This window comes from Balaenoptera borealis (assembly GCF_965194805.1).
Source record: "Balaenoptera borealis genome assembly, chromosome: 2".
In the NCBI taxonomy this organism is placed as follows: domain Eukaryota; kingdom Metazoa; phylum Chordata; class Mammalia; order Artiodactyla; family Balaenopteridae; genus Balaenoptera; species Balaenoptera borealis.
This window is the reverse complement of record NC_138867.1, coordinates 96,159,119-96,180,873: the sequence shown is the minus strand read 5'-3', so window position 1 is coordinate 96,180,873 and position 21,755 is coordinate 96,159,119. Positions and strand designations below refer to the sequence as shown.

The following is a 21,755-nucleotide window of genomic DNA, read 5'->3' as shown; positions in this document are numbered from 1 at the left end:
TAATATATTACTTGACGCATGGGTCTCTATTACTAGCTGTGTGACCTTGAGCTAGTTAACTTTTCTAAGCTTCAGTTCCGTGGTTAATGAGGGTTAATAATGCCTCACAAGGTTTTGCTGAGAAGTAAGTAAAGCATTTAAAGTGCTAAGTAGAACACCTGGCACATAATAATGTCTTAATAAATGTAGTAGCTATTAATATTATTTGGTGGAAAAGTAGCTAATAAAATAAATGCTGGATTTATTTGGATTTTAATCTTTGAACAAACTTAATAGGTGCAATGAGCTTATTTTATACTTGGTCAAAAATGTAAATTTTTTTTATTTTCTGAAAGCCAGAATATAAAACTGAAGAGTGCAGCTGGTATTCAAGACTAATAATTCATACTTTCTTAAGAGATGAACTTGGAAGGTAGTAGTAGGAGGGGAGAGCCTAGAATTAGAAAAGCTTCATTCTTTTTTTTTTTTTTTTTTAATTTTTTGGCTGCACCACACTGCATGCAGATCTTAAGTTCCCCGACCAGGGATGGAACCCACGCCCTCCGCAGTGGAGGCATAGAATCTTAACCACTGGACTGCCAGGGAAGTCCCAAAAAAGCTTCATTCTTAATTCTGAATCGCGAAGAGCAAGGCTGTGAGACCTAATACATTAAAATTCTGTAATATCTTTAAAAACAAGCCCTGCAGTAGCAGGCCCTGGAATGAGAAATGTGCTCGACTTTTCAAAAGCTTTACTTTGAAGGGTCACAATTGTATTGTCTTTCAAATGTGGAGAACTGATTTCTAATTCTGCGTCTAAGAGAAAATTGGCCATATTTTCAGTATTATGAGCAGATTCCTAATGCCCAAAGGGGATTATGTTCTGTCTTTTATTGCCTGTGGGAGGGGTGTTGCTAAGAAACAGAATTCCTGATACATTCTGAGGAAGGCAGCCTGTCATTTTAGTGATGCACTGAGAATAAAACACACTGAAGGCAATGTATTTTCAAAATCTAAAGCTGTTACTATCCAAAGAAGACTGTATCTCTGGTTGATTAGATGTAACTCATCTGCTTATGTGAGGCTCAGAAAACAAACCTTAAAAGCCTGTATATTGATGCTCTAAAAGTATGTATGGCCTGCCAAATCATTCTTTTATGAGTGTTTGAAGGACAAAAGGAGATGACCTACAGAGTCTGAAGGCTGGAAGGAAGCAAGCATGCACTGAGGACTTCCGTACAAGCACTGGGCCGGGCTCTGTCACGGTCGCACCTTGCTCATGATCCGTGATGACCTGTCAAGCAGGAGGCATAATTTCCACTTTACAGATAAGGGAATAAGTTCATCTGAAACTCGACCAGTTGAGTGTCAGTTCTCATAACTTCAGACCTATGTTTTCTCACTCCAAGTGCGGAATTCTTGCCACTATGCTTACCATCTATTGGCTTCCATTTTTAGAGACTAAAGTAGGGTCAGGGTTAGACTACAACTGCAAAGGAGATTGGGGGAATTCTATGATTCATGACACAGGCCTAGATACTCTGGAAGGCCTAGATTTCTGGTTCCCTTCGGCTGCTGAAGGACAGGTGCTTCGTCATCATTTTTCATCCTCTGAGTTACTGTACCCTCAAGTGAATATGAATTCTTGCCAGAGATCTTTAAGGTACACAGACCAGGGAAGTACTGACAGCCTTTCAGTGACAGTGCGATCTGGTACAATGTAGGGATCTCTAGGGGCCCTTCCAATTCTGCTTCTCTTGTACCACCACATTTGCAGACATTTATTCTCACCTTCTCGGCACCCAGTGCACTCACGCACTCTCAGCTTTTCGTAAGCTTTCTCTGTTACAATAACTGGGATCATAACTAGCTCATGGGAATAATCATTATATTCAAAAGCAGGAGAATTCATTCATCCAGCAGGTATTGATGGAGAGCATACTGTGTGGTAGGCAGTGTCATAGGAGCTGGGAATCGGCAGTAAAGACAAAGTTCCTATTCTCACGGAGCTTATCTTCCAGTGGAAGAGAGACGTATATAAAATAATTTCAGATATTAATATGTGCTCTGCGGGAAAAAAATAAGAGCAATGTAGAAGGATGAAGAGTGAGTAGGAATGGGACTGTGGCGATGGTTTAGAAAGGAAGGTCACTGCAGGCCCCTACAAGGGTCTGCCGTTTGCACTGAGTCCTGAGGGCTAGGAAGGAGGGAGCTGTACCACCACCAGGAGACAGGGTGTTCAAGACAGAGATGATAGCAGATGTGAGGTCCCGAGATGGGCTCTAGCTTGGTTATTTAAGGCCTGGCAGAGCCATAGCACCTGAGTGGGAGAGGCTGACAGGTGCATTATATCAGGTCTGGGTGGTCGTGTGGAGGAGTTTGGGTCTTCTTTTGGGTGTGATGGGAAGCCATTAGAGAGTTCTGACCTCAAATTGACATGCTATATGTTATTGAAAGATAGCTCTAGCTGCTGTCTGGACAGTCAGCTGTTTGAGTGGAAGCTGGGAAACCATTCAGAGGCTCTTGCTATAGTCCGGATGAAGATGGTGGTGGCGGGGGCTAGAGTGCTAACGATGGAACTAGAAGTGGAAGGATACAGGCTCATGCTTAGAGGTGGTCCTTAAAGGTTTGCTGGTGGACTGAATGATGAGTATGAGGGGAAGAAGGAGTCAGGGCCTCTATAAGCAGATGCTTGGCAACTTGTCACTTTCTTAACAGTTATCAGACAGAACTCCCAGTCATTTCTGCCACTCCCTGAAACACAGCAGCAGTGACTGACAGTATACATTGCACTTGTGAGTGATGACAGGATTTTTCAATTTGAAGCTTTAAAAATTTTTTTAAATTATTCGTTTTAATTTTTCTCAAAAAGGGAAGGGCAGATATTTCTTTCGCTGTCAGAATCTTAAGAAAGACACACACACGTACAAATCCAGACACACACAAACACACACACACACCACCACCACCACCCCAAATGATATTTGAATTCTACTACTTTTGAATACAATACATGGGCTTTTGAAAATAGCTGTCAGAATCTTTAAAAGGAAAAAAACCCCAAAGGCGTAAATAAATGAACTCTACAAATGACTTTGGTTCACATAGAACATAAAAATAAAATCCACAACGAAAAAGCCAGTTTTAAAGATGTTGGCTTGTTTAGAGACTCATGGGAGGAAATGTTAAGGCAGTTTAACCATCCATGATTGGAGTACGTTTTTTCCCGCCCAAGATAACAATGGAGCAAAAGTGCAAAAACAATATAACAATATTCAGTTTATGGGTGTCCAAGGAGTGCAGGGAATTAATACATCTGAGTCATAAAACAGAAAAAGTGAAGCACAAAGTGGTATATGTACTGTGAGAAGTGGATGAAAAGAATTTGTTAGCGCGTGGGAGAAGGGAGACAGTACCTTCATTGGAACACAGGCTATTCCCTCCGGTGCAACTTCAAGACAATCACCAGGCAAAGTAGCTGTCCTTGATTGCTAAGCCAGTGCATGGAGAAAGAGACTTCTCCTAATATATTAGTATAAAATAATGTATTAAATCAGTCACTGTCATCAAATTAATACTGAGAAGTACATGAGCAAGATGAAAACACCTTCCATCAGTAAGTCACTTGGTAATCGAGGATGGACCTTTATCCGTCCCTCCCCCATCCAAACCCCACCCCCAGCCCCCAGCATCTTCCATTCTTATACATTTTTTGAAGTCCCACAGTCAATTTATGTTGCCTTTTCTGTCTTCAGAAGGGTTCACAATTCATTAAAATGCCACTCTTTCCTTTGTGACTTGCTCTCAGGGCAAATGGTAGAAGTCCAGGTTGAACACAAGGCACAGATCAAGCCAGGGTGATCAGGCTTACAGAGTCTGACCTGACAGAGGCCTGAGCAGGGATTGGCCCAGCACCCAACACATGGAGAATGATGAGGGTGAGTTTGGGAAGATGGGAGAAGAAGAGGGTGTTTCGTTTTCTTCTTTTTCTCTACCATTTTTTTTTTTTTCAGCACCTTCAACATGGTGTCATTCTGCACAATAAATCTGTTGCTTCCTTGGTTGAAATGAAGAACCTATAATTTAAGAAAGATATTCACAAAGATACAGAAGGATAATAAAGCCACTGAAGAGAAAGGCAACTTAATTTATAAATGACATGAAAGACAGGAGAAGTAGGATGATCATTAACTTATGTAACCAAGTTCATGTAGAAGAGGTGTTGTGGCTGGGGTAGGGCAGTGTGCGCTTTAATTTGCCATAGGTAAGGTATCAGTAAAGAAGGAGCAATGCACCAGATGAAAAAAAAAAAAAGGTCAAATGCCATCACAGAGACTGCATTTCTTCCAGCATTGAGTCATGGTTGGAGGAGGGTCTTCTGGAGATAAACTAGTCAACTTACTTGCTTTTCAGTCTATCACCTTAAACAATATTTGTTATTACCCTAAATTAAGAGAGGGATCCCAACTCCTCAGGCCTTGTGTTTCATGAAGGGTCTTCTGCTAGCAAGGCCTTCTCTCCATCCCTTACTCCCAAGGAGAAGTAGTATCTGATTGTAGAGCTTGTGACTCAGCCTGGGGGGGTTTCTCTCCCTGGCCAGCCTGCCCTTAAGACAGGGCCTTCTCCTGTCACTCCTGCCCCCATACAGTCTGCACACCTGGGTCAGGCCCAGAACCTATCTTCTATGTGCACTTTTGGAGACCTTTGTCTCTTTGTCCTTGCTGTCGGGGTTCAATCGGTTATAAGGCTGATTCAATCGGTTATGGTGCTGATTGGGTAAGTTTTGGATAGTCTAGAGGCCCAGTCTCTTCTGCAGGTGGGTCCTAAGATCCAGACCCAGGAAGCAAGTGGTACAAATTCCATCCAGAGGTCACCCTGATTCAAGGCAAGCCCAAGTGCCGTGGAGAAGTCATAGCAGTGTTAGGGAGTGGAAGGTGGGGGAGAAAAGGAGATAGGGTAGTCAGGGAAGACCCCTCCGAGGAGGTGAGGTTTAAGCTGACACATGAATAATGGGAAGGAGAAAGCCATTGTGAAGATGTGGGGACAGAGTTTTTGGGGCAGAGGGCACAGCAAGTGTAAAGTCCTTGATGGGGAATTAGCTTGGGTGTTCCAGGAATGGCAGAAAGGCCAGTGTGGGAGAGTGATAGGACATAAAGTCAGAGAGAGGGGCAAAGGAATGTGTCGTGCCTTTGCCCCCTGATTAGGGGTTTGGATTTTATTCTGAGCAAGTTGGAAACCATGGGAGGGTATTGAGTACAGCAGGGATGTTGTTAGGTTCATGTTTTGAAAATGACACTGACAGCTTTTGAAGAATTGGGGGTTTCTGCTTTTTCTCTTTCTTGTCCCCCCACCTCACCCCACCTCCCTCCTCCAGCAAAGAAGAGGAACCCGTAAGTTTTAGGGATGTTTGTGCATATAGACTCTCATCATATGTAACTTGGTTTGAAGAGAAGTGTTTCCATTGTAGGTGTGTCTTGCTGTAAATATTTGTTCATATTTTTGTGAATTCAATACTATGTACCACTGTATTATAGTAACTTTTATAAAGCAAACCATAAAAAAAAAAAAAAAAGAAGAGATGGAGTGGATCTAGGATGGAGACAGAGAAGGTGGTGAAGATGATGAGAAGTGGACAGACTTGGGATATTTTTTGGATATAACTGATAAGTCTTCCTAAAGTTTTGAATATTGGATATAAAGAAATAAGAGAGAATCAAGGATGCCTCCTCGGTACTGAGCTTGAGCAACTGGGGGTATGGGGGTGCCATTAATTAAGATGGGTGAGTGGAGGGAGAGAGTGGGAGTGGAGGGCAGAGTTCTGTTTGGGATATGTTACGTTTGAGGTCTTATTGGGCATCCAAGAAGAAATGTGAAGCGTAGTCCAATCTGCAACTCTGGGGAGAGGTTGGGGCTGGAATATAAAGCCATCAGTGTAGAGATGATGATATTTAAAGTCATGGGTCTAGCTGATCTCACCTATGGGGAGATTTAAATAGGGAAGATTATTGAGGACTGAATGTTGGAATGCTTCCAGTATTTAGATTGGAAAGTGGAAGCTGAGTCAGCAAAGGAGACAGAAAAAGTTGTATTAGTTAGGGTTCTCCAGAGAAACAGAACCAATAGGATGTGAATATTTAGAGAAAGAAATTTATTATAAGGAACTGACTCACACAAGTGTAAAGGTTAGCAAGTCCAAATTTGCAGTATGGGCCAGCTGATTCAAAACCGGGGAGAGCTGACGGTGCAGATGAAGTCCAAAGGTAGTCTGCTGGAGAATTCTCTTTCACTTGAAAGAGGGTCAATCTTTTTGTTCTATTCAGTTCTTCAGCTGATTGGATGAGGCCCACCCACATTAGGGAGAGCAATCTGCTTTACTGATTAAAATGTTAATCTAGTCTAATGTTAATCTAGTCTAATGTTAAATCTATTGATTTAAATGTTAATTTCACCCCAAAACACCCTCATAGAAATACACAGACCAAATGTCTAGGCATCCTGTGGCCTAGTCAAGTTGATACGTAAAATTAACCATGACAGTGCTGGTTGGCTTCTTGGCTCTTAATACTTAACACTTTCTCTCATGCATATGCATATGAGCTGAACAGAAGTGGCAAAGAAAAATGGCACATTTGAGTCCACTTTTCAGCAAGAAGCATAGGACCCTGGAAGAGACCTTAAAGGCTGGCTAAGACAACTTTCCATCCAATGTAGATTTTTCCGTCTCTGCTAAAACATTTCCAGTGCTAGGGTGCTCACTACTTTCTAAGATAAAAAGTTCTGTTAATGAGACTCTCTATTTCTTAAAAAAAAGTTATCCTTATATTGAGCAAAAATCTTCCTCATGAAGCCTGACTAGCTCTCAGCTTCCCTAGCAGGTAGTAAGAATGCAGAACTGCCACACCACCTCTGCCAAGGACTGTGTCACTTCTGGAGCTTTGCAGAGTTTGGAGAGCTTTATCAGTCCTGGAACACAAGGCTTTTTCTCCTCAGGGCACAGACATGCCACCCAGGTAGTTGGGTGAGGATGGATTCAAGTACTGTTTATCTGAAACCACTTACCAGGCACTCAAGCCTTACTGCTAAATCTGCCAGGCTGCTTCAAAATGGTGAACTTGCTCCCAGACACCTCTCTGACCCCACAAGCTGGCTTCTGTCAAAGCCTGAAGGCTGTCAGCCCTGTCTGTATAGGTCTGAGCCAACTATGGACATGCTTCTTTTTTTTTTCCTCAGCCTATGTTTAGGTCAGTAGAGGTAAATAGATATGAGGAAGGAGGGGTGTGGTCCAACTCCAAATACCTATGCAAATGTTAGCTCCATTCTGACTGGAGATCCTTTAGTTGGGAAGACCAGAAATTGGTTCTGATTTTGTTCCCTGGTGACACATTCCCTTTTTAAAGCCAGTAAACTCGGATTTGCCCTAATACTAACTCCATCTTTATAAAAATGTAAGTTGTAACCTAGGCAGCGATGAACAAGACTATTTCCTTGTAAACAAAGCCCCTGAATATAAACCACATTCCAGAGGCTGCCACACACCCAGCGTTTCCAGTGCCAGTGGAGAAACAGGCCTCAGAACTGTGTAGACACCACTCTGCTAAGAATCTTTGATTGGAAGATTGACCACAAGCCTAGGAGAGAATAGTCATGTAATCCAAAGAATGAGGATTAGTACAGGGTTTGGTCCAATCCCTTTATTTATTTATTTTTAAAAATTTATTTATTTTCTTTATTTTTTTTGGCTGCATCAATCTTAGTTGCGGCATGCGGCGTCTTCGTTGAGGCGTGTGGGATCTTTCGTTGCGGCATGGGCTCTTTGTTGTGGCACGTGGGCTTCTCTCTAGTTGTGGCGTGCAGGTTCTCTCTCTCTAGTTGTGGCACGCGGGCTCCAGGGTGTGTGGGCTGTGTAGTTTGTAGCACGTGGGCTCTCTCGTTGAGGCGCACCAGCTCAGTGGTTGTGGCGCGCGGGCTTAGTTGCCCCGCAGCATGTGGGATCTTAGTTCCCCAATCAGGGATCGGACCCGCATCCCATGCATTGGAAGGTGGATTCTTTACCACTGGACCACCAGGGAAGTCCCTTGGTCGAACCTCTTTAAAGTCTTGCTTTCTACTTTAATAAATGAAAGCACTTAGTAGAAAAACTAGTTCTGGAGGGCTCTGACAGTCAGAGCACCGCTAAGCAATCTTTTTAGCCTGCTGTTTACAAACACTAGGACATAACGCGAAGATGGAATGTTTGTGTCCCCCCCTACATTCATGTATGTTGAAACCTAATCCCCAGTGTGATGGTATTAGGAGGTGAGGCCTTTGGGAGGCAGTTAGGTCATAAGTCAGAGCCCTCATGAATGGGGTTGGTGCCCTTATAAAAGAGACCTCAGAGAGCTCCCTCATCCCTTCCACTGTGGAGGACATAGTGAGAACATGAGAACAGTCTTTGTACCAGGAAGCAGGCCCTCACTAGACACTGAATCTGCCAGTGCCTTGATCTTGGGCTTCCAGCCTCTAGAACTGTGTGAAATAATTTCTGTTGTTTATAAGCACTCAGATCTGTGGTATTTTGTTATAGCAGCCTAAAGAGACTGAGACATATAACATCTTTTGTCTTTTGTTTCTTTGGAAAATTCGGTGGCCATGACTTTTTTGACGTGTTTTTAATCCTGAAGACGACTTGTTACACAAATATGCACCAATGATACTTCTGGTTATTGGGTTTTATTAAGGAATTTCGGACACCACTGAACTGAGGTCTGGCAAACAGGAACCACTCTGGATGTGAGTCCTTGTTTTCTTCCCTACAATGCAATGTTTATCCTTCAAATCCTCCCCAACTCCACCTCTCCTCACAGGATAACAACTTTGTGCATCCAAGAATTACATGTGCACATCAGCATTCACAACTCTTTCCTCAAAAAATGGACAGTTTCTCTTAACATAAATTTTTCTAAGAACACTTATGCCTTTTGTAGTATTTGTAATGACATCATTGGTTATTAAATTTTGTTGATTCAATTGTGAGCTTGAGAAAAGGATATCTCAAACATCTTTTTAGGCTCATATGTCTTAAATACAGTCCTGTGCTTAATGAACTATAAATATTTAATGAAGGGGTAAAAATAATAAATGCGTTATAAAGAGATTCCTGTGTACTAATATCTTTTGGGAGTAAATTGCTCTCTTTTTAAAAAAGGATTATATATACATAGTATATACAGTCGGCCTTCTGTGGCCACAGGTTCACATCCACAGAGTCAACCAGCTGCAAATAGAAAGTATTCAGAAAAAAATTCCAGAAAGTTCCAAAAAGCAGCACTTTGTACATAGTTGCCAGGGTGTTGTGCCCTGGCAACTATGTACATAGCATTTACATTGTATTACTTATTATAAGTAATCTAGAGATGATTTAAAGTATACACAGGCAGATGTGCATAGGTTATATGCAAATACTATGCCATTTAACACAGTGTAAGGGACTTGAGTATCTGTGGATTTTGGTATCCAAGGGAGTTCTGGAACCAATTCCCCAAAGATACTGAGGGACAGCTGTACATATTTTTGAAATTTTGAAAAGAATGACTGTCATTACAATTCTGCTGTCCAGAAGCAACAATTACTGAAATTTTGGTGTGTTTACTTTGGTCTCTGGTTAGTGGAACTATCACATCAAACAACTTCCATTGTAAGTCAAACTTTCCTTGTATAATTGTGCTGTTTCCAGCTTTTCCCTCACAGTAGTGATCTATTAATAGGTAAAAAGAAGCTAATGTGATTTCTGTGGTTTATTTTGTTTAGAGAGAATCCTCCGTACTCAGGGGCAAGTTGCTTAATTGACCTGGCTGTTCAGATCTGAGAGGTGTGTGCATTGCTTAGAAGAAGCAACTCCCAACCCCTCCCTATTGAACTGCAGAGTTTCAAGATATGTCTACAAGTACAAAAAATGACTTGAGGCGATTATTCAAATTTTAAGGTTGTTTTTTTGGGGGGAGTGTTGTTAGTTTGTTTCTTACCGTTTGCCTTAATGATTAGGCAAAGTTGTTCTGAGATCTGAGTTATCTCGGTAGTCATCCCAGTTCTTCAGTTTTCTACTGTGTGGCTTTCACCAACAAGTTGAAATGTCTCCGTGGTGTCAACCCTCTAGGCAACCTTTGGAGATGCTACTTGTTTTCTAAAAAATGTGGTTATGACACAGATCCTGAGGCCGGAGCTTCCTTGTCCTCTGGAATGTCTGAATGGGTGTGTAGATAAAGGTAAAGAGCTTTGGGCCTCAGGATTCTCATGGAAGATGCTATAAACTGGTTTACTTAGCACCCATTCCAGCACCCTTCTCTCTTGACTTCCTGTTCAAAGGGGTGGAGAGCTGAACATTCCTTTCTCCACCTCCCTTGCCCTGAGGGCTCTGCATGTGACGTTGCATCAGCTAAATCCCTGAATCTGTGTGAGCCTAGGAGTATGTGCAAACAGCAAGGCAGTGGCTAGGACTGGGAGCGGGATGGGACACAGCTCTTTTGATAGGCATTGCACTAGAAGCATCTATTCTTTGGGGGCAGCTGAGGCAGAGTTTTTGGCATTCAGCCCCTGCTGATGTAGATGCAGTGCAATAGACAGTAGGGGGTGTCCAGGTCTGCCAACACAGTCACATGGTGTGGGGTGGCTTTTTTCCAGTGCTTAGTTCTCTGGTCCTCCCAGATTCCATAAACTGCTAGGATCTTTTCTGTAATCCCTTTGCCTACCCTAAATAGAAAGGACTCTCTTGACCTTAAATAAGAACCAGGTTGTAGAATGAGATCTCTGGGCTACCGCCGTAGTAGTTCTCCACTGTTTGAATTTTCTTGGATAGAAAAAATTTCCAAAACATATTTTGGAATTCCATTAGTGTTGCCAACTTTTCTTTTTCCAAGAAAGGGGATTAACAATACAAAAGCAATTTACTATCACCATAATTTATCTGAAGAAATATTTTTGAAGACCAAAAAAAGTAGGAAGGACATAGATGCAGAAAAAAAGACAGTTTTTAAGTTGAAAAAATTTAGCTTTATGAAAAACCTCACAGAAACATCCTTATATTTTCTTTTATTGCCCTTGGTGAAATGTATTCTTAGAAAGTCATTGGGTAGGAGACCAGTGGTCTAGAAGCAGTCAGCACACTTCAACCCACCACTGACTGTTTTTGTGCATATAGTTTTTCTTTAGAACCCAGCCAGGCTCATTCACAAGTGCTCATTCACTATGACTGCTTTCATGGACAGCAGCAGACTTGAGTAGTCGTGGCTGTGACCATGAGGCCCACAAAGTCTGAAATATAACTATCTGGTCCTTTAACAAAAATTTGCCAACTCTGAGTGACCTATGAGACTCCTTCTACCTGGAAGAGTCTAAACCTTGAGCGCTCTCTTTCTGGACAAATCGTTGTTTGTACTCCCAAGAGTCATTAGGGAATTAATTCCTTCAGCAAACATTTATCGAGTCTCTGTATGTGCCAGACTGTCTTCTAGGTGCTGGGACACAGGGATGAATTACAGAGAGAAGTTCTCTAACCTCATGGAAAGCATGTTCTAAGAAGAGACAGACATTAAATAAATACATGAAAAGATGAACAAAGATTATTGCGTTTAGTAATGAATGTTTCCATGAAATCAAAACAGGTTCAGTGATGATGAAGACTGACCCAATGGGAGGATGGCTGTATACTCACTTAGGGTGGGTACTCAGGGGTAGTTATCAGTTCTCATGTCTCTTTATGCTGAATGGGTTTGACCATAAAGGTACTAGTTGGAAATCATGTGTAAGCGCTTCTGCCTGGGCCAATGCATAACTGTGAGTAGGGCAGGAAAAGAAGATGCGGAAACACATAATCCAGAGAATGTAGTCACAGGCTACCAATAATGTAAAGTCCTCAACCTGGGGAAAATCGATCAAATAACAGAGAGCTACAAAACTAGATCCTAGCTCTAGGTTTTAGACTTTTTTCCTATATCAGGACACAGAAACAAGTTCAAAGTCAAAATGCTTTACTCTGCACAGAACATTGTGATATAGTTTTTGAATTGGGAGGGACACGTACTTTTGGGTATTTTTCTATGTGTTATGTGTTTTTGTGAAGCCACTGTGGTGAAGGTGGGGACATACTATGACCAGGTTGGGAATCTCTTAAACAGGAAATTAAAGGTGATACTAAATTGGCAAACAGGAGTATTACAGAAACCTTGTTCTCAGGAGAACAATGGTTGCATACTGTAAGCTATTTCATTTATTTTTCTTTTGTTTCTCATTATTTAATAATAAGGCATGCTCTTCTACCTAAATCAATGACACAGAATAAACCAGTTTAATTAGACTCAACTATCCCTGCCTGAATTTCTGGTCAGTCAAGTTTTTTTTTTTTTTACAAATTTATTTATTTTATTTATTTATTTTTGGCTTCCTTGGGTTTCGTTGCTGTGCACGGGCTTTCTCTAGTTGCGGTGAGCGGGGGGCTACTCTTCATTGTGGTGCGAGGGCTTCTCATTGTGGTGGCTTCTCTTGTTGCAGAGCACACAGGCTTCAGTAGTTGTGGCTCGCGGGCTCTAGAGCGCAGGCTCAGTAGCTGTGGCGCACGGGCTTAGTTGCTGTGCGACATGTGGGATCTTCCCGGACCAGGGCTCGAACCCGTGTCCCCTTTATTTGCAGGCGGATTCTTAACCACTTCGCCACCAGGGAAGCCCCACATTTTCTTGCTTATAGTTTCCTTTGATCAAATTCCTCAAATCATTACCGATACTAAAATACAGACAGTCTTGACTGGAACCCTGCCACAGGGCTTAGGAGTGGTGGTGAAAAGTGGACTTGAAGTGTCTGATCTTTTGCTTGTTTTGGAACAATGAGCCCCATATTGTTAAAATGGCAGAGCTCTTACGGTCCCTGGTTGAGCATAGCTAATTCCCAATCCGTGGGAGCATGTTTGTATTACAGTGATCCTAATTTACCCATAAATAAATTATTCTCCTCTGAAGCCCATAATAAATATAGTTTTAATTGCATGCCAACTGCTAGACCCTAAAATTAGACAGCTTCAGTCTTCCTTTGCCAGTGGGAGGAGATTTTCTGTGGCTCCAGAGGCACTTTGGGAGAGAGAAGAGGCAGAGATATTTCTGATGAATGTCTGAACAGATTTCAGTTGTAGAAGCCTTATTTCGGGGTCAGACAGAAGCCATGTTTGTATGTTTTTCAACCATTTGAAGGGTGGTGTCCCAGCCATGCCTTTTATCATCTCGCTTCGAGTCCCCGGGTCCATTTTCATAGATGAAGCCAAAGAGGGTGAGTCAGAAACTGCTCTGCTGCCTGTGCCAGCCTTCAGTCTGCCTTAATCAGCAGAAACAGTACCCGCTTCGAAAAGATGTTTGTGCCCTTGTGATGAAGAGCCTTCAAATAGAGTCACTCTCTAAAGGAAATTGTAGGACAATCTTACAAATTAACTTGGGCACAAGGGAATACAGGCCAGGTGTGAAATTAGGTTGGCCCCAATAGAAGTGAGGTTAGGAGCTGGGGGCAGATTTCGAGCTACCCTACCCTCGTCACACTCCTTTCCCAGCCCCCTCCCAGCAGAGCAGCTTGTGGGAGCTGAGTGACTTTGGGCAAGTGCTTAACCTCTTGACCCCCGTTTCCTCATTTGAAAAAACAGGGAGCATAACAGTACCTGCCTCACTGAGTGGTTGTGAGGACTGAATCAGATGATGTTTACAAAGTGCACCCCGCCCCACCCAGGAGTGTCAGTAAAAGTTACTAATTGCTTCTCCCCTTTCTTATGTAGAGAGTTATCTCCTAGCCCTGCTTTACCTTTGCTTCCCACTTTTCTCTATACCCACATTTTCCGTCTGTGGAATGTTGAAGGGCAGATGCACCAGGTAAGTTTCTTTTGAGAGAAGGGGACTGTGTACTAATACTGAACCCCAAACCCTGTAGTTCTTGTTTAATGTGGCAGTTGATAGAAATCACAGTTAGAGCCAATCGAGGATCCTGGGGCTGCCTCAGGATCAAGTTGCAATGATGGAAATCAGGGTATTCTTGTCTGTTACCACTGTAGCATTCTAGAAGCATTCTTAACCTGCTTGACTTATTTTGGAGCAAGGCACCAAGTGTCCTTTTATTAGTCAGTTCACATTTTTAACAGATAAGAGCAAATCTTTTAAAACAATTTTTCAAGCAATTTGGAAGATTCCTGTGTTCTTTCAAACTGTATCATCTTTCTCGCCTTTTTTAAACCTTTATTTACTTAGGTATATTAAGAATGTCAATAACATATCTGCAACTCTTTATTTTGCAAGTATAGAGTAGTATTCAGTTAATAGAACAATTATTTGAATTCCTTGTTTCCTCTTTGGGAGGAGTGTAGGTGGTTTTTTGTGTGTTTGTGTTTTTTAAGGGTTTTTTTTTTGCCTTTTTTTGGATTAATTAGTGCATTTTTTAAAAAAATTTATTTATTTTTGTCTCCCTGGGTCTTCGTTGCTGCACGTGGGCTTTCTCTAGTTACGGAGAGCGGGGGCTACTCTTCCTTGTGGTGTGTGGGCTTCTCATTGCGGTGGCCTCTCTTGTTACAGAGCACGGGCTCTAGGCGCACGGCCTTCAGTAGTTGCAGCAGGCAGGCTCAGTAGTTGTGGCATGCGGGCTTAGTTGCTCTGTGGTATGTAGGATCTTCCCGGACCAGGGTTGGTGTCCCCTGCACTGGCAGACAGATTCTTAACCACTGCACCACCGGGGAAGTCCCTAGGAGTGTAGGTTTTGATTTCTGTTTCATAATGGTCTTTGTTCACCTTTGCCATGCCTTCAAATTTACTTTCTCTTTGGCAGATCTGCTCTTCCACATTTCTGAGCATGTTTAGGAAATTTCCAAATAGTTGGCTAAAGCATTTGGGTGCTTCTTTTTTCTTGTGCTTCTTGGCTTCTTAGAATTTCCTTTGCCCGTGTTTAATTATTTTTCCAAAGATAAGAAAATATTGTTGCTGATTCTTGTGCTTCCACTATATAAGGAATAAACAGGAAGCAGGAGAAACAAAGGAAATAAATTCTGGAAGCAAATTCCAGTCTCAATCATACATCAGTCAAGCAATTCAGGATTTCCCAATGATTTCTTTTAAAATATCCCATTTGTTCGAGACTTTGCTCGTAGGAGGGTATGTTTTCTGGAAGGGATTGGGGCATCCTTGTTAACCCCCAGCGCTGCAGCTGACTTTCCATTTACAGTTTTGAATAGATAATACATATACATGTTCTAATCTTTTATGGATCTCTGGGGTAATATTGTGAACAAGTGCACCTCAACGTTTGTTTCCTTTGCTTTCACATCACTTTCCCTCCATTCCCAGTTCCCCAACCACCAGCCCCTGCTACCACTTTCATTAATTTACTCATATACCCTTCCAAGATATTTTAAACATATTACAAGTATGAACGTACATGTAATTCCTCCTGATTTTCATACGGTTGTCACGATACTCATCACAGTGTTCAGCAACTTGCCTTTGCCACGTAACAATACAGTATGCGTAACAAATCGGTACACTTTTCTATGTTTCTAAAGACGGTTTTCTTCCCCTCCTTGTTACCTGCATACATGTGAAGCTTTCATTAAATAATTTTTTTTTTTTAATATTTGCTTATTTATTTGGCTGTGCCAGGTCTTAGTTGTGGCACGCGGGATCTTCGTTGCCACGTGCAGGAATCTTTAGTTGTGGCATAGGTGCTCTTAGTTGCGGCATGCACGTGAGATCTAGTTCCCCGACCAGGGATCGAACCTGGGCCCCCTGCATTGGGAGCGCAGAGTCTTAACCACTGGACCACCAAGGAAGTCCCTACAAATAAACTTCATATTTGATGTCTCTTCTTGTTTTTTACCTGCTCACTGTTTGTTGACCACAGCCACTTCCTCTCTGCTGAAATGCTAAGTTAGTGGTCACCAATGCCCTGCTAGTGATCAAACTCAGTATATTTCTTCTTCATTAAATAATTTATTTTGCACACTTAATGCCTATATCTCTCTCTTTTATAAATAGGGGACTAGACATAGAAACTCAAGGTGCCTGACAGTTTAGTGAGGATTCTGTGATGCTCTAAACTACTTCTCTGCTTGTTACTGAATGCAAATTAGTGTGCCCGACAATGGACAGTGAGACCAAACAAACCGAAACGTCGGAGTTTGGATCAGAGAAAGGTTTATTGCAGGGCCATGCAAGGAGATGGGTGACTCATGCCCAAAAAAGCCCAATTTCCTGGGAGGGTTGGAGCAAGGCACTTTTAAAGGCAAGGTGAGGGAGGGGCCTGGTTGGTTGTTCCCAACCTCTTGGTGTCAGAATCCTTTATTCTTGCAGCTGTCCACATGGGTCAGGTCGTGATGTTCCTGTAAACCTCCAACAAGACAGATGTTCTTCTCTGTTCTGCAACTTTTTACCTTTCTATGAATGGACTCTTAAAAGTCAGAGCCTTCAGAATAGGCTAACCTGTATATTTCAGGCTACAGGCAACATTCTTTTACAAAAGGTACAGAGCCAGCATGACTAAGCACAGGCAACAGAGCACAAAGATTAAAGTAAAAGGAGCAGATCTAATAGCGAGTCAGATTTGTTCTTCCCTGTTACCCGCTGTTTCCCTCCCTGCCTTGGGTCCCGGGTATACGTCCAGGACAGTATTTTTGTCAAGAGGGAGCCACAGTGGACATGTCTGTTTCAGGTCCCATTCCAGCCCAATCTTGTCCTAGATTTTTAAACTGATAGTCTATGATACCTTTCTTCGTTCTCTTGCTCATTTACATTAGTTCCAAGGAAGTGGAGACTTTGGGGATAGGGGTTGGGGATATGTGGGAAGAAGTAGGAAGGTAGATTACTGTGTTGCCAGCAGTGATTAAATAAACACCCTTCTGTCCTCTGATCTTACAGATAGATATACTAAAAAAATTTAGAATTGACTAGAGATTTGTTTTCTTTTGGGTATGATTGGTGATAGACATGCTCCCAGATCTAGCACAGAGTAAACAGCTATCACGAGTTGAAAAGTCATGAGTCTTAAGCGATGGCCAGAAGTGTTTGTTGCTTTAGGACTATATAGCCAGTCACCTTTGCCCACAGTGCCCTGATTTTTTTTCTTTTGTAGATTGCCTTTGCACTTCTGTGTGTGGTCTTGGGAGGAAGCCCAGGAACCCAGGTGATGCCTCTTCCTTGGAATAGTCTTGGGGAGGACAGATGACAGGTTTGGCCACTGGATGGTATCTTCCCTAGACCTGGGCAAGAGGACCCCACTTTTATTCCTCTGGCTTCACCTCCGTCCACCCAGAGCCCATACCCTCTTTTCTAGACCATATTCTGGGCATCCTGCCCAAAGTGCCCCAAGCCTGCGAGGGCAGATCAGGCCACAGGGTTCGCACTCCCAGGTCCAAGGGGTGGCTGAGAGCATATTTTGGAGGGAGAGTGGTATATAGAAGGAGCTTGTATGAGAGCTACTCACCAGTGTGTAAAGGCCCCTTGTGGAGTGAAATGGGGCTGCAGCTGGAATGAGAAAGTGGGTGGGTTGTGGGCACAGGCCCTGGGCTCCATCTGAAGGCTTGTCCTGGACCCTGTGAATGTTAAGAGTGAGCCTGGCTGTGATCCTGATGCCTCAGACTCTCTGGAACAGCCTTGATTCCAGCCTGTTTTCAGAGCCTGAACTTCAGCTTCCTGTGGATTCTGTGAGTTCCTACTAACCTTCTAAACGGTTTTGCTTGAGACAGAGTTGGTTTCTGCTGTATGAAGAAGCACAAAGAACACAGACCGAAACAGAAATCTTAAAGGGAATTTCATCCCACCTTCCTTCCAGTAAACACTTTATCTCCCCATCACCCTGGTCAGCATCACGTTTTGTTGGGGTTAAACACCCAGGTTAGAGGCCACAGTCACCCATCCCACACTCACACCCAGCCACTGCTTCATCTTCAGGCCGGATCAGAAAAGGATAAACAAATGAAACCTATTAGTAGTTACACTTTTAGCAAGTCATCACCTGGGTTTCATCTGCTCTGGAAAAAATGACACAGTCTCAAACATTTAAAATATTAAATGTTGTTAGAGAAACTTCACCTTCTGATGCTTTTTCAGTGACTTCCATTTCAAAACCTGTGAAATTCATTATTCTTTCTAAAAGGCCTTTATTACTTTAAATATTTATTTGAGAAGTATTTATATGTGTAATGTTTACTTAGTCACAAGTCTTCACTCCCAAACTGGAGTAGGTCAGCTCTTTGAGGGCAGGAACTGTGCCTGAGTCATCTCAGTAGCCTAGTGCCCTGCGCACAGTAGGACTTCAGCAAATATTTATTGACATCATATATTTTATTTAGCATTTATAATAAGCATTACTATGTGCTTAGCTAGCATTTTTCATATGCTGATTCAGCACCAGTCCCTGTGAGATGGGGAAAATAGATTGAACTTAAAATAAATAAAAAGAATACACGGGACTTCCCTGGTGGTCCAGTGGTAAAGAATCTGCATTCCAATGCAGGGGACGTGGGTTCAATCCCTGGTCGGGGAACTAAGATCCCACATGCCGCGGGGCAACTAAGCCCACGCGCCACAACTGTTGAGCTTGTGTACCTCAACGAGGGAACCCGCATTCTTCAAACTACGGCGTCCACGTGCTCTGGAGCCCGTGCACCACAACTAGAGAGAAAACCCGCACGCCACAACTAGAGAGAAGCCCATGCGCCGCAACAAAGACCCCGCACGCTTCAATGAAGATCCCATGTGCCACAAGTAAGACCCAACGCAGCCAAAAAAATAAGGAAAATAAATAAATTAAATAAATAAATATTTTTTTAAAAAAAGAATACACATACATGTATTTACCACCATCCCAGAGTAAAAAGTTCGAGGCACATTGAAGAGGTTATTAGTAATGATGCATAAAGATTTAGGTTGAAGGGAAAATGGAGTTATTGGAGATGATGGTAAGTAGTGACATAGTAGAGGATAAAGTTCCAGGCAGGAAGCCAAAGAAGAGTATGGGTGATAAGAAAGAATGAGACAAAAATTGGAATTGTTGGAAGTAAGTATAAATAATGTGACATTATATGTTGAGTTTCAGTCTTCAAAACTTTGTATTTGGAGCCTGTCATCTCTGGAGGGGTAGATGGGCTGATCATGTTACTGAAGAAGCACTCAATGTTCAGAGGCCACGTGGCTGTTAAGAGAAGGAGCAAGAATTGAAAGCCAGGTTTTTCTCTGCTGCTCTTGTGACAATTTGCCGAGTGAGAGACAGAATAGAATAACGGCATCTTTATGACAAAAGGACAAAACCTGCTAACAATAGCTGACCTTTATTGACAGTTTACACGGCAGGCATTTGTATTAACTCGTTTAATCCCACAACTGAATGCCTGTTACTCCATTTTGCAGATGAGAAAACTGAGGCCAAGAGATGGTTCAGTAACTTCCCCAAGATTACATAGCTCCTAAATGGTACCACTGGAAGCAGCTTGGATCCTGTTTGGTTCCACAACTGCATTCCTACATTCCTAATCTCTTCCCCTCATTCTGAACATGCTTCTGCGGCCCCAGAGAAGAAAGAGTCTACTGTAGTAGCACATATAGACATGTTCAATAGCTTCTGTGATTGTTGGCATAGCAACTGATCTGGCTTCTGTGCTTGTTGCTAGGCTAGAAGTACTAAAGATAGTTTCACTTATTTATTGAGCACTTACTCTGTGTGGCTTAATTTTATTCTCAAACATCCTTTAGATATTGACCTTCTAAGCTGTGGAAACAAAGGCATAAAGGGTAAATAATTGCACAGGTTCACACAATGAGAAAGTAGCAGAGCCAAGATTTGGGGTAGAACTTTGTGATTCCAAAGATTCTTCTCTTAAGAGTTACAGTAAACAGCTAAAGTGCCCTCTCCCCTCTCCCCTCTCCCCCATGTACAGCTCTCTCTCCTCTCTCTGTACTCTGTGACCAGAGTTTTCATCATCATTATCGAGGTGATTGATGTTGGTTGCCTTCTCAACAGCCATACCCACCTTCTTCCTTGCTAAGGGAACCATGATATTGTTCATCTCTTGAGAGGCCAGTGATAGCTTTAGGTGTTAGCATGTGTATGGAATTCTGGCTAATGAGCTGTTGTCACCCAGTTCAAACTTATGCTGCTCGCCATAGGACAGGCCAATAAATCGAGAGACGAGTTGTTGGGCGAGGAATAGCAACTATTCAGAAAGCCAGCAGATCGAAAAGATGGTGGACTTGTGTCCCAAAGAACTGTCTTGCCTGAGTTAGAATTCAGGCTTCTTTTATGCTTAAGGAGGAGGGAGTAAAGCTCTGGAGGGGTTGTGTTAATTTCTTCCCTCCTGCAGTCATTCACAGGTGGGCCTGGTCAGGAAGTTTCCTGTGAGCTAAACAAAGGTATTTTAGCTTAATGCTCATTACCTGGGAGACAGAGTTCCCAGAGATGGGCCATATATATAATTTAAGTTTATAAGCAACATCCCTATAGTGATTAACTTGTAATAGAATACAAAGTTTCTTCCCTATTACACTGTGAGGGAAGGTCTGCTGATAGAGGGTGGCTTCCAGAAAAATTTTCCTTTTTCTTGAAAAGGAAAGACGTGATCTTCTCCAACTTTGGAGATTGTTAGAAGAAGATGTGGTATCCGGAGTGATGTCAGCCATCTTGCACCCATGAGGTTTAACCCAAGTTAGGAAACAGCCTACGTGTTGAGAAGCTCGGAATGAAGGCAGGAAAGAGCATAGCTGCTTGATGACATTTTTGAGCCAATGAATTACTCATTCTGGAACCTCTTGACCTTGGGACTTTTCATCATGTAATAACATTTCCTTACAGTTTAAGTCACTTCTGTTTGGGGTTTCTGTCACGTACAGTTGCAGGCACCCTAACTAACACAATTAATATCATCAGCATCACCATCATCATCATTAATACCTGTTAAGTGCTTACTGTTGCCGGACGCTGTTGAATTTGTATGTGCGTTGTCTTATCTAATCCGAACTACAACGCTACGAACTAGGCACTTTTATCATTTTATTTTACAGATGAGGAAATTGTAGCTTAAAGAGGTTAAGGTTAATCTGTCCCAGGACCCATGGTGAGGGAGTGGCAGAACAATAATATGCAGAGCCAGGACTTTCCTTCCTTCCTCTTTATTAATGCTTGCAATAAAATACAAGTTTTATGATCCTTGTTTTATTGGTGAGGAACCTGCAGTTTAAAGAGATTAAGTTCTGCCTCCCAGCTATTAAGGGCAGATTTAAACTGAGGTCCTTCTTTTTTTAGGTTGTACAATGTGATTTTCTTTTTAATGATGTACAATGTGATGATTTAATATACATGTATAGTGAAATGATTACCACAATCGAGTTAATTAATAAACCCATCACCTCATATAGTTACTACTTTTCGTGTGTGGTGAGAACACTTAAGATCTACTCTGTTACCAAATTTTAGCAAATATGGTACTATTATTAGCTATAGTCACCATGCTGCACGTTAGATTCCCAGAATTTATTGGTCTTATAACTGAAAGTCTGTACCCTGTGACTAAGCCGAGGTCTTTGTGACTCCAAGGCTGTTTTTACTGCCCTTCCCCGACTCTGAAGGACACCGTGTCATGAGTCTTTTCTTTAGCTCTTCCTTCCCCACCTCCTACCTGCCCCAATCCTTCCACCCCTTGCCTTCTCCCAGGTGATGATGGATACTAATCTCTGCTTACAAGTGATCTAACTAATCAGCTGCATCTCCTAGTAACAGGATGGCTTAAGTCTGCTACTGTGCAT

At 42.3% G+C, this 21,755-nt stretch overlaps 1 long non-coding RNA gene across 1 annotated transcript in view; it reads right to left on the bottom strand.

Annotated features, from left to right (window-relative positions):
- The window catches only part of LOC309622608, a 35,598-nt gene that overhangs the window by 11,308 nt on the left and 2,535 nt on the right, over positions 1-21,755 (bottom strand). The window contains exon 2 of the long non-coding RNA XR_014241024.1: positions 1-21,755. This exon is cut by the window's left edge and continues 11,308 nt beyond it. This is a non-coding gene — a long non-coding RNA (uncharacterized lncRNA).